The 17,832-nt window shown below is 39.8% G+C and overlaps 1 pseudogene; it reads left to right on the top strand.

Annotated features, from left to right (window-relative positions):
* The first annotated feature begins 1,714 nt into the window (after positions 1–1,714).
* Positions 1,715–16,833, top strand: LOC120877531 (annotated as a pseudogene).
* Positions 16,834–17,832: the final 999 nt, after the last annotated feature.

A 17,832-nucleotide genomic window follows, 5' to 3' on the forward strand; every position in this document is an offset into this window, starting at 1 on the left:
CAAGAGCAGGTAGGAACTTACCTTCCATAATTAGGTCACTTCTCGGCTAACAGAGAAACTCAGCACTGGCCATAGTATTTAAAAATACTTCCTAGAGCCCATAACCTAATATCCAAAATGTGCAGGATACAATCCCCAGTTACTCAACCTACAGGGGACTCAAAAATCTCAGCATTTTAATATGGAAAGTAAATTAACAGATGCCAATCCTGAGATAGTTCAGCTGTTGGATTAACAGAGAAATTAAAGTTGTTATTGTGACCATGGGAGGAAATGGAAAGAGAGGTAGAGACAGGGAAGTAAAACTCCTAAGAGTTACAAATGGAGAAATAGAAAAGGAAAGATAGGTGTTAGAGACAGACAAGTAGAGGGAGAGAAAGTGACAGAAATAGTGATAAGGAAGGAAATTGTAAAAAGAGGAGAGATCAAGAGAAAGAGGGAAAGGGAAGAAGTCAGATCTGGGAAAAAAAGAGAGAGAAGGAGCCATGGTGGGGTTGCAATAGGAGAGGGAGAGATCTGTGGACAAAGAGGTGGACTGACAGAGGGATATGAAGATCAGTACAATGGGGAAGAAGAGAAACAGAATAGTAGAGAGAGAAAAAGAGCAAGTCAAGAGAGAGCGCTGTAAAGCAGTCAGGAAATTAGGGGCCACGTATTGGTAATTATATATATATATATATATCACAGCAACTTTATTCATCCATTGATGGGTACTTAACTTGTTTCTAAGTCTCAGCTGTTATAAACAATGAACATAGGCATTTAGATATATTTTAGTGTTTTTGTTTTCTACGGATGAACACTCAGAAGTGGAACTGCTGGATCATGTGGTAGTTCCACTTCTAACTTATGGAGGAAGCTCCATACTGTTTTCCATAGCACTCCACCAGTTTTCATTCCCACCAACAGTGCACAAGGCTTCTCTTTTCCCCACGTCTTCAACACTTGTTATTTCCAGCCTTGCGTATACTAGCCATTCTGACAGGGATGAGGTGATACCTCATTGATGCTTTGATTTCCCTGAATTTCAAATAAATAAAAACTGTTTTTTTTTTTTTTTTAGTTTCAGTTTGTTCAAAACACCGTGAAGCTCCTTTTTTTAAAATGAAATCTGGAAACTCTATATGAAGCAGCCTTTTACTTGAGAATGAACATAAATCTTCCAACAAATTGAATTATAAGACATGCATACAAACACCCATCCATTTACTTTTAAGGAGAGTCAAATGTAGACCAACATAACTGATCTTAATTTTTATAATAAGGCCGATTCAATTCTTATTAGGTTTGCGAGTTGCTGCCTCAGAGTTTGCTTACAGGTGTAAAAAGAATGAGAGTTCAGGGAAGGAATAGAAAGACATTTAATCACCGGACAAGACCATGGCATCAACACTAACACTGAAACACTGAACTGATTAGCCCAGTTCAGCTCTGCTCACTCCACTAGGCCACAGGCAAGCTTGTCCATATTTCTCTGCCTGCCCCTCGATCTGATCCCTCTGCTTGCAGTTCTGAGCTCTCAGAGCTCAGGCTTCTCTTCTCCTGTGGGGGAGGTGGCTGCTCTCAGCCTGCCACAGGGGGGCCCTCCAGAAAGGCGTTGGTACAGAGAGGTGGGGCTCCTCCCCAGGTCTTAACCAGCCCCCACCCACTCTGGGCTCGGCCTGCTGGTCTTTAAGAGAGATATTCTCTGACTGACCTGCCTGTCACTTATACCGGGAACCTAGTCTAGCTCACTGTCCCAGGCATGATGTGGGTCCCAGCGCTGCTTCTGGTTTTCCTGGCTCCTGGTAAGTGTGTTGCCTGGATGTTGGGGGGATTGTTCTGTGTTTTGTGGCAACGGTGTATGTGTGCTGCGGGGTGGGGGTGGGGTCGTACTAAGAAATGCTGTTTCCTCTTCCTCATTATTTTTTGTTGCTTTTCCAATTTCAGTCATGCAGGTGTCTTCCAACATGGAAGGGGAGAAGATGTCAATTACTAAGGCAGCTGGGTCTGGGTCATTTGTTGAAATCATTTGTGATCTTATTACCCAAACCGTCAAATATATCCACTGGTACAAGTACCAGGAGGGCACAGCTCCCCAACGCCTTCTTTACTACGACATCTCCTACTCAAAGGTTGTGTTGGAATCAGGAATCAGTGAAGGGAAGTACAAAGTTTATAAAGAGAAGAGCTATACTTTTGCAATCTCAAACCTGCAAGAAAGTGATTCTGGAATGTACTACTGTGGTGTCTGGGAGAAGCACGTTGGTTTAGACTTCCTTTACACTGCACTGGAAATTTTGCTTGTCACGGCCAAGCACAGCCATGGTATACAGTATAGACCAGCCCTTGCCACACTTACTTTCCCCAATTCTCTTTACTCTGAAGGAAGAGAAATCCTGACTTCAATGCCCATTCCCCAACATTTATGTTCAATTACTACTCATCCCTCCTCTCAGAAACCACATTTTTTCTAAAACTAGGTCCCCACCTTTAGGCCTCAGGCAAGCAGCTGCCAGGCAACATATTCTTTTAGCTCCCCTAGGAGCTAGTGCGGAGAAGGCAATGGCATCACACTCCAGTACTCTTGCCTGGAAAATCCATGGACGGAGGAGCCTGGTGGGCTGCAGTCATGGGGTCGCTAAGAGTCGGACACGACTGAAGCGACTTAGCAGCAGCAGCAGCAGGAGCAGGAGCTAGTGGAGTCTATTTCACCTTCTCTTTAGGACAAGGATGATAGGGCACCTGGGACTGATCTGTGCCTGGAGATATTTAGGAGAATAGAATGAGATGATTAGCTATACTGAACCATTTATCTAATCATTATCCAAAGCAGATGGGAGGGAATGAAGCACCTTCATTATTCAGGATTATGAAGAATGAGAAAAGATGGAATGAAAACTTGGGCTTTCTGAACCTCAAGCTGGTATCTGACTTATATTTTGAACAAACTGATATTTCCCTTACATCACCAACCAGGGCATGGCCGACACAGAGAAAGTGCAGGAAAAAGGTGATTGCTGTAGTTGGGCTAACCGTTGTATTCTGCTTACACCTTCTGTTCAACCCGCAGCCAGAACTGTTCTGTTTTAAACAAGCAAAGCCAGAGATTCTTTCCACCCAGCCTCCAACTTTGATATAACCAAATCCTAAACTGGAATGAGACTTATCAGATTATATTTTTCTCAATAATTCAACTGAAAAAACAATTTGGGTCAACAACCAGACAATGAGTGGTATCTATTTCAACTGAAAGTTCAGTTAAGAAAGGGGTGAGGCTTTCTTATTGGGTTAGGTTTAAGAACATAAATTAATACTGAAGTACAGAAATACCAGATTCATATGTTTATGTCTCTTTTGTACTGGATCCTTCAAATTTCTATCAGAACACTGTTTCTTAAACTGTGGCCCATGGACCACCTGCATCAGAAATATCTGGATTTGAGTAAAAGTGCATGTTCTGAGTGGCATTCAACACCATGAAAACAAATCTTGGACTGACAGCTGGAAATGAAGCTTCAATAAGCTCCACATGAAAGTGAAAGTTGCTTAGTCGTGTCTGACTCTTTGCAATCCCATGGACTATACAATCCATGGAATTCTTCAGGTCAGAATACTGGAGTGGGTAGCCTTTCCCTTCTCCAGGGGATCTTCTCAACCCAGGGATCCGACCCAGGTCTTCCGCATTGCAGGCGTATTCTTAAGCTCCATAGCTTATTCTTATTCAAGTTGATTTATAAGAACTGCTGTGCTAGCAGTAACAGATAAAGTGACACGTCTCCCTCTGAAATGGGCTGATTCCCAGCCTGACACAGGAAAGCATTCTAGAATATTGCTCATGGACTTATCCCCAACCCAAAATCCCTTCTGTTCTGTTGCACCCTGGATGCTGCTGCTCTTCCTGGTCACCACACTTCTTCATGAGAATCCCACAACCACAGGTCAAGGTTTCAGGTCCTTCTCACTTCTGTGACTGCAGAGAAGACAGGATTGGTTAGTAAAGGAACCAATTTGAACTTGCTTTTCTGGGCCAGGGACCGTGTATTTTAACTATTTCGCAACTTCAGAAAGCCTGAAGAATAAACTTACTGTCGTTTATATTTTTCCAATAAGGTTCTGTTCTGCACGTTTATTTCTTTGATCTGCTTTGAATTCAATATTTGGGTATGGGAGTAATGTTGAGAACTCTCTGCAGAGAGTATTTTATACAACAAATTTTTCCTGACATCTGAGTTCTAAGAATTTTTTAATGGAAAAAATAGGCATAACAACTCTATCAAGCCAAAGAAAAGTATCAGGATGGAACACAGAGACATGCCCCTTGATGATCACGTTTGGTGCTGCACCGCTCCATTTCACCCTGCTAGGAAGGACAGAAATATTTTCCATAGGTGTCAGGAAAAGAGAGTAGAGGACTTCCAGCTCAGTCATGGGCACTGAATTGATAGGTTGGTTTGACCACTTTCTTTGCTGGAATTCTTCACTGAAATTCTTTGGACACACGCCTGACCTCATTGGTAACAGCCTGAGAGCTGCTCAGAAATGGAAAACCCTTTGTGATAAGAACCTGAGCATTAGGGTGTATGGTGTAACTAAGAGGTCATTGTGCCTGAGCTGGGAGAGGACAAGTTCATGGAGGAGGTGGCCACCACATTGAAAAAATTCAAAAGTGAAGCAGGGATTTTCGGAAGCAGCTGTACAGAGTGTTAATTGACTTACTGTGTGCAGTTCAAAAACTGTGTTGGAGCATGTCCCTTTCTACCAATGACACCCCTTTTTTCTAATATGTGTAGGTACCCACACAAGGCATACAGCAACCTTGCTCAGTGTTCTCAGCTTCAGTCTCTCCATTAATTAAAAGGATGTAATAAGTGTTCCCATGTTGTAGGATTGCTGGAAGATTTATTGGGTCAATACATATAGAGCACTTAGACCTGTGCCTGTCACACACTAATAACCATTAGTGCTTGTCAATGTTATCTGTGGCCTCAGCCCTGAGTAAAGAGGGTATTAGTGAGACAGATAGGAGTCCTCTACAATGAGCTTTCCTCCCAGGAGCCACTTGGAGCCCAGATGGTTGAAAGACAAAACCACAGCCTTGGCTGAGATAGGCCCATGACTCTCTGCTTCCTCTCTGCTGTCAAAAGTATTCAGCAAGGGCTGAGCACAAAGGAGGTGCCAGAAGTCTTAGTGGAGCTAGAAGATTTAAATTAATATGTAGCTGAATAAGAAAGGGCTTCCCTGGTAGATCAGGTGGTAAAGAATCTGCCTGCAATGTGGGAGACTTGGGTTAGATCCCTGGGTTGGGAAGATCTCCCAAAGAAGGGAAAGGCTACTCACTCCAGTACTCTGGCCTGGAGAATCCCATGGACTGCAGTCCATGGGGGTCACAGAAAGTCGGACACAACTAAGCAACTTTCACTTCACTAAATAAAAAAATGAGAGGGTCTACTTTTGTCATACTTGGCATGGTTGAACCAGTAAGAGGGATCAGTAAAACAGCTTCTGGAATCGTTTTCTATACTGAAAGAATAGGTCTTTGGAGAAGAACATCCCAAAGTTTCAAACTTCCTGTATCTCCTTGGCACAGGAAAAAATAGAATATTTGCACTCAGCTCCTTCTTTACCTTGGTTTGCTGTGAGGTGATTGAAATCTTATTGAAGGACTTGGATAGGATGGCTCCCTACAACCTTGACCTTGAAGCTCCACCACAGAGTGTGTATTGGGGTATTAAAACATCTTTTTCTTTACTTTCAGCATTGTTGATAATTTAAATTTTCCCAGGTGAATACCTTAGAAATTCTGACAAACATGTTAATATTTATTGTACCAGCCTTTCTGTCCACCCTCACTGTCACTGCAGTAGCCTGGGTCCTCAGACGCCTCTCAGTGGCTTATGACGACCATCTCTGAAACATGTCTGCTTCCCTGACCAACTCACCTTCCTGCACTTTATCTTCCTAAAGCTCAGAGGTGATCATGTCACTTTTCTCTCTACAATCTTCAGTATCTTCTTGTAATGAATTCTTTTTAAAAAATACTGATTTGGAAATGCTGTAGAAAGGAAAGATTGTCTACATTCTTCTTTCTTAAAAATTAAGTGTGTCTCCTGTTCTCTTGTCATCTTTCTATTCCAAGTTTCTCTACCCAAGGACTCAATTAGTTTCGTGCTTGTTCTTTCTAGCTCATACCTCTAGATGCTTTTAAATATAAATCTAACTTATGATGTTTGATAGAAAGCTATTTTTGTTTTTATAACAAATAACCAATAGTTCAAGTCTAGTTTTAAAATAATCTATTATTTCTCCAACATTTAAACATGTTTTTGTAGTAGCTTTATTTCAGTATATACTTGGAATATTGGCTGGAAAATTTTGGATTCGTTCATGTCTCAATATTCCTATACCATTATCATATTATTTACAATAGCAGATGAGGTCTGCTATGCCAAATGTCTATTCATTATTATTCTTAAAAAATAATTTTTAAATTATTTCATATTTATATAACTTAACTAGCTTACTCCCCAACACTTATACCATTGGACAAAAACAAAATATTTTCTTAATCTGATTGGAATTATAAGCATATACATGAATTTAGGAAAGATTAGCATCTTTATGATTTTGAGTTTTCTTTCACAACTATATGTCTTTCATTTATTCAGGTTTAATTTTAATGCTCTTTACTAAAATCTAATACTCTTTCTTCTTATATTTCTTGTATTTCCTTAAAAGTTAATAAATAAAAGATTAAATAAATGATTTTATAACTCTGTACTTATATTTTGCATTTTATTATTCAAAATTTTATAAATTTTGAAATATATACAACTCACATCTATTTCTGTTTTATTGACTATGCCAAAGCCTTTGACTGTGTGGATCACAATAAACTGTGGAAAATTCTGAAAGAGATGGAAATACCAGACCACCTGACCTGAAGCAACAGTTACAACTGGACGTGGAACAACAGACTGGTTCCAAACAGGAAAAGGAGTACTTTGAGGCTGTCTATTGTCACCCTGCTTATTTAACTTATATGCAGAATACATCATGAGAAACGCTGGGCTGGAAGAAACACAAGCTGGAATCAAGATTGCTGGGAGAAATATCAATAACCTCAGATATGCAGATGACACCACCCTTATGGCAGCAAGTGAAGAGGAACTAAAAAGCCTCTTGATGAAAGTGAAAGAGGAGAGTGAAAAAGTTGGCTTAAAGCTCAACATTCAGAAAACGAAGATCATGGCATCTGGTCCCATCACTTCATGGCAGATAGATGGGGAAACAGTGGAAACAGTGTCAGACTTTATTTTTGGGGGCTCCAAAATCACTGCAGATGGTGATTGCAGCCATGAAATTAAAAGACACTTACTCCTTGGAAGAAAAGTTATGACCAACCTAGGTAGCATATTCAAAGGCAGACATTACTTTGCCAACAAAGGTCTGTCTAGTCAAGGCTATGGTTTTTCCTGTGGTCATGTATGGATGTGAGAGTTGGACTGTGAAGAAAGATGAGTGCCAAAGAATTGATGCTTTTGAACGGTGGTGTCGGAGAAGACTCTTGAGAGTCCCTTGGGCTGCAAAAAGATCCAACCAGTCCATTCTAAAGGAGATCAGTCCTGGGTGTTCTTTGGAAGGACTGATGCTGAAGCTGAAACTCTAATACTTTGGCCACCTCATGTGAAGAGTTGACTCATTGGAAAAGACTCTGATGCTGGGAGGGATTGGGCCAGGAGGAGAAGGGGATGACAGAGGATGAGATGGCTGGATGGCATCACCGACGCAATGGACATGAATTTGAGTAAACTCCTTGAGTTGGTGATGGACACAGAGGCCTGGCGTGCTGCAATTCTTGGGGTCACAAAGAGTTGGACATGACTGAGCGACTGAACTGAACTGAATGATAGAATAAAAGATTTTTTAAATATATATTTTTTCTAGTTTTTAAAATTTATTTTATAATTGGTGGAAAATTTCTTTACAATGTTATGTTGGTTTCCACCATAGAACAACACACACAAATCAGCCATAATTATACATATAACACCTCCCTCTTGAGCCTTCCTCCCCTCCCCTCACCCCTCTTCTGAGTAATCACAGAGAACCAAGCTGGACTCCCTGTGTTAAGTAGCAACTTCTCATGAGTTATCTATATTACACATTGTAGTGTATATATGTCTATTCTACTAATGAAAGAGATTGTTTAAAAATGTGTTCATAAATGTTGGAAGCCTTGTACGGGTCAGTTAAAAGTCACACCTCACTTTAACATGTGGAAAAAGAATGAAGGGCAACATAATCTATCCTCTGTTACTTAGTAGCTGGGACTTTTTTCAAGTTACATGATGGCTTGAATATCTCTTCCCATTGAAAATAAGAACAGTGATCACATACCATCTACTGTAGATGAACAGCCAGGCTGTAATTCAATGGCAACTTTTCTTCCTTTTACCTCTTGCTGGGTTGTTTCAAACCACACAATGTTTGTATTTATCTAGCAGCTCTTTTTAATGACTACTTTATTTTCCCCTACAGATAGAGACTTTGATGTAGACGTGTCCCCCAAGCCCACTATATTTCTTCCTTCAATTCCTGAAATCAGCTGCAATAATGCTGGAACGTACCTTTGTCTTCTGGAGAAATTTCCTCTCATGTTACTAAGGTTTATTGGAGAGAAAAAAATGGCAACAGAGTTCTGCCATCCCAACAGGGAAACACCACGAAGACCACTGACATATATTTGAAGTTCAGCTGATTAATCATGACTGAAAATGCATGGAGAAAGAACACATACGTATCATCAAACATGAGAAAAATAAAAGAGGAAAATATCAGGAGATCTTTTTTCCTTTAGTTAGTCAATGCAGCCTCCCAGAACATTTTTTTCAAAGGGAATACCCCATATCTTCTGTCCATTAATGAAAAACAAATATAAATCTTTTTTAAAATGTTGAGCTATTTCCTTACCAGAGAAGGCAATGGCACCCCACTCCAGTACCCTTGCCTGGAAAATCCCATGGACAGAGGAACCTGGTAGGCTGCAGTCCATGGGGTCGAGTTTGAAGCTTAAGAAATGTGCTTAAATACTACCCACCTTGATTTCATCAGCCAAAATATTGTTTATAATGATGGCTTTTAGGACTGTTATATGGTTTAAATAAAACAATGTATATGGAAGCACCTAGACGATTCTTGAGAGTCCCTTGGACTGCAAGGAGATCCAACCAGTCCATTCTGAAGGAGATCAGCCCTGGGTGTTCTTTGGAAGGACTGATGCTAAAGCTGAAACTCCAGTACTTTGGCCACCTCATGCGAAGAGTTGACTCATTGGAAAAGACTGTGATGCTGGGAGGGATTGGGGGCAGGAGGAGGAGGGGACAACAGAGGATGAGATGGCTGGATGGCATCACTGACGGGATGGATATGAGTCTGAGTGAACTCCGGGAGCTGGTGATGGACAGGGAGGCCTGGTGTGCTGCGATTCATGGGGTCGCAGAGTCGGACACGACTGAGCGACTGAACTGAACTGATAGTGTTCATAGCACACTTGTTCGGTCTCTCAGTTGTGTCTGACTCTTTGCAACACCATGGACTGCAGCTCTCCAGCAAAGCACACAGAGAGAAATTCCACTGTTGTTGATCTTAGATGATCAGGAAGGAAGAATAATTATGTCTTTTATGAATATTCTGCTTATCGAGCAAAGTCACCTCATTTCAATCTTGCTTACAAATGCATATTATTGACAAAATGGTGTTTGTATGAGAGAGTTAGATTGCAGCTCAATAGAAAGTGGAATAATTTGACCACTGTATTTTTATTATGATACATGGTCTTATATTTTCAAGATTTGTGTTTTATATACCACCATAAGGTAAAATTTTGTAAACAAAAATGGGGTGAGGCTAAAGTGTAGAGACGTACATTCTATATAATGAATGTATTGCTTGCTAATGGAAAATTCCTCCCACAACTCTCATTGCAACCCTAGCACACACCAGGCCTGAAGGGATGTGAATGAACACACTGGGGTGAATTACTCTTCCAGGAGGATGCCGTACAGCAATGAGTATATGGCCTTTCTGTAATCATTCAAAAGTTCTGAATAACTTAAAGTCCTTCATAAGAACACAACTGCCTAAAGGTCCCAGAGGGCCCATAAGAAGGAATCAGTTTGGACTTTTCCCTCTGGTTAAAACCCTTTTTAAACAGTGGGAAACATGTCCAAAAATATAATAAAATGTAGAGACTTTTGCACTGAGCCATCCATATTTCTGAAGTAAGTTTCTCTGACCCTTAGTTTGTCCAGTGATCAAATTAGCTTCAAACACTTACTTTGAACATTTTGTCTTGGGACTGCAATGAAGAGTAAGTGAAGTAATGACAGTGAAAATGCTTGCTTTCAAAAACATAACACAGGTGTACTTATTCATAACTTCATTGCGGGTTTTTTGTATCTTTTATAAGACTCTTTAAAGTAAGATTTTAAAGTAGCCCTGAATCTTTATTTCTGTGGCTAATAAAGGGGAAGCAAACAGACAAAGTGCTGTTATAATATAACTATGGACTTAATTGTCCTTAGATTTTAAGTTTTCTAGTGATCAGAAAAAAATAAGAATTCAAATAACTTTCATGGTGATGCTTATCATAAAGGCGAGGTTTGGGTTATAATGTGTTACACTTGGCACTTAATTGATCAGACAAATGTTTCCCATAGGCTACTCATGGCAACAAAGTTACTGAGGTCATTTCAGTTAACTTCATTCTGCAGCAAATTTCTAAGGAGGAGCCCAGTTGACTTTTGTGACAGTTTTCCTCTATCCAACAAACCGTTATCTATACAGAAAATGTTTTACTTATATGAATGCCTTTTTAAAATTGCAAATAAATACAATTCTTGCCTCTGGTTTTCAATGGTTGGGGGATTATAAACATGATTTGACCTATTTTTCTGTCCTTTAAAAAATTCCACTGAAATGCCAAGCCCCCATAATAAAATTGTCATTGGTAAGAATACTTGAGATATATAGAAGAGAAGGTTTTAGTGTCCACAGTGGTGGAATTCTGTTTTCTTTCTATAGATTAATTTCTTACATTTCTATGTTATTTTTGCAAAGTACCTTCCATATGTTTGTCTCATTTATTTCCCCACCATGATCCTTGGAATGCTGGCTCTGCCATCACTGGTATGACTCTCAGCAAGTTACCCTCTAATTCTTATTCCTGTTTCATATCATGAAATCTCCCAAAACACAGTTCACCCCAGTGTCACTGGGACAAGATATTGCATGTGCAGTATTTAAATTAGTGCCTGGCACAGTAATAATCACTCAGTGACTATTAGACTCTCAATATTGTTTTCTTTATTCCCACCCACACCACATCTGTAGAATCTTGTGCAAGAGTAGCTGATAATGGGAATATGAGTGATAGAGAAAGGTGTGGCTGGTTGTTTATTTTTCCCAGATTGGAAATTTGCTTGAGCCAGACTCCTTCAAACATGAGATTCTATTTTAGTTTCTGGGATCAGATGAGTTCGTTTTGATGCTGAATTGATCTACTGAATTGCACAGAATCAGACCAACTATTCTTGGTTTATGGGGCTCCTATTTTTAATGAATTTTTTTTGTCAGTAGAGTATATACATATATGTGTGTGTTACAATTACACATGTATAAACCCATGTGCACACTGTCAAATAACAGGCATGAAAAGCTTATTAATAACTGTTTTCATTTCTTATAGTTGTCACTTCAATTGTCATTACTACTGAACTTCCAAAGGATGGTTTGATGGATGAAAGTGGTAAGTTTTTGTATATGTTTGCCTGTAAGTCAGGCTTCAGTCATTTTTCCTTTCTGATTATTTTCCCTTTTGAAGTTTTCCTGGCTTAAAAGGCAACCCACACCAGTATTCTTGCCTGAAAAATTCCGTGGACAGAGGAGCCTGGCGGGCTACAGTCCATGGGGCCTCAAAGAGTCAGACAGGACGGAGCAACTGAACAAAGTGAAAAAGACCAATTAACTGCAATTGGGTTCATCACTGTCAAACTTTTAATGACTCCTCTTTTGTCTCTCTGTCAGGAGAATATATATATGTACAGATATATGCACACAGACACACATGTATATGTATAGACATATGGGCAGACTCTAAAATAATAGGCAAAGTTGACCGATAATATTTGATCTCATTTCTTCTAGAAGGCACTAATATTTATTCTACAAAAGCTGTCCAACACAGGAAAATAGTAAAATTTTCAATATATCTGCATTCATTTCATCCTCTAACTTTTCCCCCTCCTGATCAAATTATCTTTTTAACTTCCCTGGTCTATAGTGGGAAAGACCAATTATTTGTGGATTTGTGGGGCTGATATTTTTAATCAGTATCTCTCCTGACTCTTTATTGGCAAAGTATATATGTATATATATATGTATATATACATATAATACATAGATTATACATGATAAATATGTAGATTATGAGTATGTATAGAGACACACACATACATTCATATCACAGTGTCAAAAACTAGGTATGAACAATAAACTAATACTTGGTCTCCTTTCTTACAGAAGTCACTGATGTTCATTCTACAAAAGCACGTCTGAACGATGAAAACAGTAAGTTTTGTCTATGTTCGCCTTTATGTCAGGCTACAGCACAATTTTTTTCCTCTGGATAAACTTAAATTTTGAACTTTCTTGGTTTAAGGTAGAAAAATCAGACTGTTTGGATTTGCAGAAGTAGACTGAGTGATATTTTAATTCAATATACTATCATTTCCTAGGACCCATCTTAATACAGTAAATGCTGGTTTTGGTGTGAGTGGACTGTAAATTAGAGGGTATAGTGATAGGCCCTGAATTATCTAAACAATGGGCTTCATTCATTACTGTGGCTTTGTTTCATTTTTTAAATTATTTTTAATTTTTCTCCCTCTTTTTTTATTTTTTTAAATTATGAAAGTACAATAACACATTAACAGGAGACTTGGAAAATACTGAACAAACTTACATATAGTTCCACTATATATTAAAGTTATTTTTTAAGTAGATAAGATTTTGTTGGAATTTCAATATCAAACTCTGAAAAATTAATAGAATGAATATACAGAAAAGTAGGATGATATAGTAGATATGAAAATCACTATGAACCAACTCAACATAATTAAGATTTATATAATTTTCAAACAGCAGCAGGATACAAATTCTATTTAAGTTCCCATAGACTATAAACCAGGAGACACTTTATGTCTGGGGACATAAAGCAAGGTGCAAAAATTTCATAGTTTTGTACTGAAATCATACAGAGTCTGTACTCTTATCACTGTGGAATTATGTTATAAATCAATATCAAAAGATATTTGAAAACAGCCCACATATTTTCTAGAGCAGGCTAAGTTGTGTTCAACTCTTTGTGACCCTATGGACTCACCAGGTTCCTTTGTCCATGGGCTTCTCCAGGCAAGAACACTGGAGTGGGTTGCCATGCCCTTTGCCAGGGTATTTTCCTGACCCAGTGATTGAATCGCGTCTCTTTTGTCTCTGGCATTGGCAGGTGGATTCTTTACCACTAGCTCCACTTGGGAAGCCTCATTTTCAAAGACAACATGACGTTTACCAAGAGAGATCTTTGATTAAGCCATTGAAAGCCTCAGTGAAGTTGAAAGACTGAGAAAACATAGGTGATTGTAGAGAAAGTGAAAGAAAGAAAGAAAGTGAAGTCACTCAGTCGTGTCCGACTCTGTGACTCCATGGACGGTAGCCCACCAGGCTCCTCCATCCAGGGAATTTTCTAGGCAAGAATACTGGGGTCGGTTGCTATTTCCTTCTCCAGGGGATCTTCCTGAGCCAGGGATCGAACCTGGGTTTCCCGCATTACAGGCAGATGCTTTTACCGTCTGAGGCACCAGAGAAGAAGGCATTTAAATGAGAAATTAATATCAAAATGAGAGATTAATATCCAAGATACTTTTGAAACCCCATGGGTTTGGAAATTAAATGTCTACTTTTTTAAAATTTTTGTTTTTACTTTATTTTACTTTATAATACTGTATTGGTTTTGCCATATATTGACATGAATCCACCACGAGTGTACATGAGTTCCCAAACATGAAACCCCCTCCCACTTCCCACCCCATATCATCTCTCTGGATCATCCCCGTGCACCAGCCCCAAGCATCCTGTATCCTGCATCGAACAAAGACTGGCGATTCGTTTCTTACATGATAGTATACATGTCTCAATGCCATTCTTCCACATCATCAGAAGAGTGTGACTTTGCTTCTAATGACTGGGGAAACCTGATTTCTCTTTGCTTCCAAATAGTTTTCATCTGTATTCAATGTTAGTAGCTAATACATGAAATCTGACACTAACTGAAAGCTTCTTATGCACAAGGTGTTGTGCTCTCTCTTGCATGCGTATATTTTCTGCTTAATCCTCATTAAACTCCCAGGAGGTGGTATAATATTTCCTCTGCACCCACTTTATTGATGGGAGGAGGCTATTAAAATTAAGCCCCTTGAACGAAGCCACACAGCTAGATCTGGGGATTCAACCAAGGCCATCTGAATCAATGGTTTATCAGTTCACAATGGTTTATACACTTACTCAATTCTCTATTCCTCCTCTATGATGTAGATATAGAGCAAGAATCCCAAAGCCCAGGCCCTGAGACAGGATAGCCTGTGGGCAAGGGTGTAAGTGTATGGGCTTCTTGGTATTACAGACTGAAATTTAAACACCAGTTCTTTTCTTTATTAGCTATATGAAAAATGGGTAAATCCCTTATGTTTTCTGAGCAATATGTTCCTCTTTTGCTATTAGGGAACAGATTCCTTGGGGATTCTCAATCCTTTTGCCAGATTCCCAGATTGGGAAGACTGATGTGGGGCCTAGAACCTTCGCAACAGTGTGAGAACTTCTTTGATAGTATTGTTCTCTAGTTTGTGGGTCACCTACCCAGTGGGTATGGGATTTGATTTTAACATGATTGCACCCCTCCTACCATCTCATTGCAGCATCTCCTTTGTCCTTGGACCTGGGGTGTATTTTTTTTGTGCATTCCAACATCCTCTTGTCTGTGGTTGTTCAGCAGCTAGTTGTGATTTTAGTGTTATTTCAGGAGAAGACAAGCGTACATCCTTCTACTCTGTCATTTTGGGATAGTCAACTCATTGGAAAAGTCCCCAATGCTGGAAAAGATTGAGGGCAGGAGGAGAAGAGGGTGACAGAGGAAGAGATGGTTGGATAGCACCACCAACTCAATGACATGAGTTTGAGCAAACTCCAAGAAACAGTGAAAGACAGGGAAGCCTGGCATGCTGCAGTCCATGGGGTTGCAAAGAGTTGGTCATGACTTAGCGACTGAACAACAATAGGGAACAATCACACCACCTCAGTTATTGGAGAGATAAGATCACATATGTGGAAAGTCTTCCACAAGGTATCCATTTAGTTAGCACAGAATCAGAACTAGTTGGTGACCCTTTCTCCCTACATGAATTTAGATGCTGTGGCTCTGGTCCTGCTGACCCCTCCTCCATTCTCAGTATCAGGGGACCCAGAACTCATCTAACACCTGACCTGACCAAGGGCAGTGAGTTATGAGCCTGTCACCTGCTGAGATTTTTTCCATACCAAATGCTAGTGATTCTGGAGTTCTGACTCTATTGAAATAAAGTGTGGAAAAGGAAAATTTCCACAGGAAGAAACTCAGCCTTATAGTTAATTGAGTAGACAAGTCAGGTCCATCATCGTTGTTGTTAATTAGTTTTTGATATCATATATTTCTTGCAAAACTTCAAAGGAGAGTAAGTGCAATTTTCCTATAACATGACAGCTGTGATGTTAGACTGAAAAAAACCAGGTGAGTGAGGCTTGAGCTCCTAAAGTTTCAGGGACCTGGGATCAAGACTTTGATCCATTATTTACAGTATCCTCTTTACTAAAAGCCCCTGCCCACACTACTGTGAACCCTACCTGATCTCCAAGGTTTGTATTCTTCTTAGGCATCTCATTGATGCACAGTATATAATGGCTCAGATGCCAAATCAGCAATTTAACTTCATATATATACTTAACTCTGATGTCTGGAGTATTTATTGCACATGGAGATGCAGGATTACAGAGCATCTAAGACTGCGTTCTTCAAAGTCATGTTGCTGAAATTGAAATGTAGTTTCTAGCACTTTTTAAATGTAAGGCATCAGGCAAATTATTTCTGGGTTCAGTTTACTGGTAAAATGGGATTGAAACTAATAATCTCATTGGTTATTTTAAAACTTAAATAAGAGTAGAATTTTACATACAAAACTCACAGAATAAATGTTTGACATTTCATTTGTGGTTAATGAATATTACCTATTATTATTACTCAGAGATGTGGTGGGGGCAAAAACAGGCTAAATGCTATTTATCAAAAATACTTTTTTCTATAGGACTCATTCATTAAAAGCATAACCTTGCTTTTTTAATATCTTGGGAGGATCTAGTGAATTTAGCTGAGGTTGTTGATTGACTTGACTTGTCAAGTGGGTTCTGCATTGTACTGGAGCTGACAGTACTCATGGTGGTTGTACTTGTTTTCTTTGGGTACAAAGATGGTGGAGAGGTGTCCCTAGGTGACTAGAAATAAATAGTTGTGACCACTGCTTCCATTAATATATCCTATTCTCTCAAAAGAACTCTTGAAACTAATGAAAATGACTTCTAGATACCCTGCAACTACAGCTCCTGAACACCTCTGCCTACTACACCTACTTCCTCCTCATCCTCAAGAGTGTGGTCTATTTTGTCATCATCACCTTCTCTATCTATGTTTACAAGAGGCATCTGCTGTGATGGAAAGAGCTCGTGACAGAGGGGACCACAAAAGGGTCAATTTTCCCTCATCATCTATCCCTAAAATTCTCTACTTTCTTGCTGGGTTTGTACTGTCTCAGTTCATAGTTGTATTTATCTATTATGTCATTTTTAGGTAACAAATTTTCAAGCCATTGGGCAAACAGAGAGTTTGACTCTGTAACAAGAATTCTGCCATTACTCGGGGTAGGGCCCAGGGCTGGTCCTGGGAGCCTCTCCCAGCACTATCCCCACAACCTCAGCAGTTCCTTCCACCCCTGACTCCACAGGCCTCCTGAGCACACACAGCAGGCAGCTCCCTGTCTCCTCCCTCAGCTCAGCTGACCATGACCCTGCCCCTCCCTGCCCCACACCCTGGAGCCTCCAGCTTTGTTGCTTGAACTCTGAACTTTAATTTTCATAATAGGCATAAAATTTAAAATATATACAAAAAGTAAATTTTTGTCTGTGTGTACTTTAATTTCATGAAATTGAATCAAGATAAGAAACAGCATGACAATTGAGCTATCAAATTCAGCATGCTTGTAATAACGGTCAATACCACATTTTTATGTTTCAGTGATTATGGTCTTTGGGGCACTGGTTCCAAGACGAGCTACAGCTAAAAGAAAGTGCCCATCTAGTGACTTCTCTTTCAAAGTCATCAGATTCAGACTCATTGGTTTGGGATATTTGTATGGTGATACTGTGACACCCAGCAGACTTTGCACTGTGTGTGCTCAGATTGTACTGCAGTCTCACAAACACTACCTCCTGATCCTCACATAAACCCCATGAAAACTGCTCCAGCGCCAGAGGAGCATCAGGTGGAGGGTGAAGCATGCAGACTATGACCTTTGAAGGCCTGCATTTGAACCCTGGGCCTGTATTAGGATCCGTGTGACCTCAGCAGCAACTTGAACTCTCTGTGCCATCATTCCCTCATCTGTGTGATGAAGTTACAGAGCCCTGTCTCCTGGGCATGTGGAACAGAGTCAG

This window comes from Oryx dammah, unplaced genomic scaffold (genome assembly GCF_014754425.2).
Source record: "Oryx dammah isolate SB20612 unplaced genomic scaffold, SCBI_Odam_1.1 HiC_scaffold_18, whole genome shotgun sequence".
Taxonomy (NCBI): Eukaryota; Metazoa; Chordata; class Mammalia; order Artiodactyla; family Bovidae; genus Oryx; species Oryx dammah.